Below are 1,082 nucleotides of genomic sequence, written 5' to 3' on the forward strand. Positions count from 1 at the left end.
TTTAAACCCTTAGTTTCCACTGTTACTTTTCCGGTATTTTTTGTGCAGCGTCTCTACTTCCTCCGCAAACTGAGAAGAGCCAGAGCCCCGGCCCCCATCATGTGCACCTTCTACAGAGGCACCATCGAGAGCATCCTGACCAGCTGCATCACTGTGTGGTATGGCGCCTGCAACGCGTCCTGCCGCAAGACACTTCAACGCATTGGTTAGTTGAAGCCCTTAAGGTAACCAATAAATGTGCTGCTAAAGAACATAAATATAAGTTCATGTAATTTCTCACAACAGATAGTGGAGAGAGAGAGAGATCACTTATTATACTGTGAGTTAATATAGGCTATACATTACATTCTTTATTTAAAGGTAAACAACAATATTTGTAAGAATAAAGTAGAACAGAGTTGCACAATATGTATACTTACAATAACTTGTGCTTTTAAATGAGGCTCTTTCTCCAGCCCAACCTGGAAGATTTAGACAACAGAATGTGTATTTATATCCTGAAAACACCTGCCTTCTGAAGATCATGTGGTTTACAAGAAAACATACATTTCATTGTTGATAATTGATTTGGGCTACAGCCCAAAAAATATTTGGCATATATCTTCTCAATTATTTGACAAATACAAATTATTTTTGTCTTTTTTTATAATCAGTGTCTCAAGATGATACATGCCAAAGTTTGTGTGAATCAAATGGTCTCTGCAAGAAACTCAAAACAGCAGATAGACCCAGTAAATACAGAATACAAAATTGCAAAATCCTAGAGGTTTTATTATTATTATTATTATTATTTGAATTGGGAATATGAATTTGAATTGTTGTTAATTATTAATTAGATCTTTTAGATAATTGCTGTAAAAATTTGAACACACCCAGTTTCTTATGATCACGTGATTTACAGGAAGCTAATTTTTTTCAGCAGAACAAAATGAAAAGAAAAAAGAAAACGCTTTGCTGCAAGCTAAATGAAGAGGAATAAATATTCCAGGTAGTAAAAAATAGATAGCATTTTATTATTTATATTGAGAAAAACTTGAACAACACTCCTGTAATTAACAAAAAACAAACTGAATGTTCACAAC

General features: G+C 33.9%; 1 long non-coding RNA gene across 1 annotated transcript in view; it reads right to left on the minus strand.

Annotated features, from left to right (window-relative positions):
* Window positions 1-202: 202 nt before the first annotated feature.
* Window positions 203-1,082, minus strand: part of LOC107574567 (uncharacterized) — a 6,512-nt gene continuing 5,632 nt past the window's right edge. Inside the window, exons 2-3 of the long non-coding RNA XR_001607690.1 lie at window positions 420-461; window positions 203-243 (exon numbers count right to left, since the gene is read on the minus strand). This is a non-coding gene — a long non-coding RNA (uncharacterized lncRNA). The remainder of the gene's footprint in view (window positions 244-419; window positions 462-1,082) is intronic.

The sequence above is a fragment of the Sinocyclocheilus grahami genome, unplaced genomic scaffold (genome assembly GCF_001515645.1).
Source record: "Sinocyclocheilus grahami isolate Dianchi unplaced genomic scaffold, SAMN03320097.WGS_v1.1 scaffold2270.1, whole genome shotgun sequence".
NCBI lineage: Eukaryota > Metazoa > Chordata > Actinopteri > Cypriniformes > Cyprinidae > Sinocyclocheilus > Sinocyclocheilus grahami.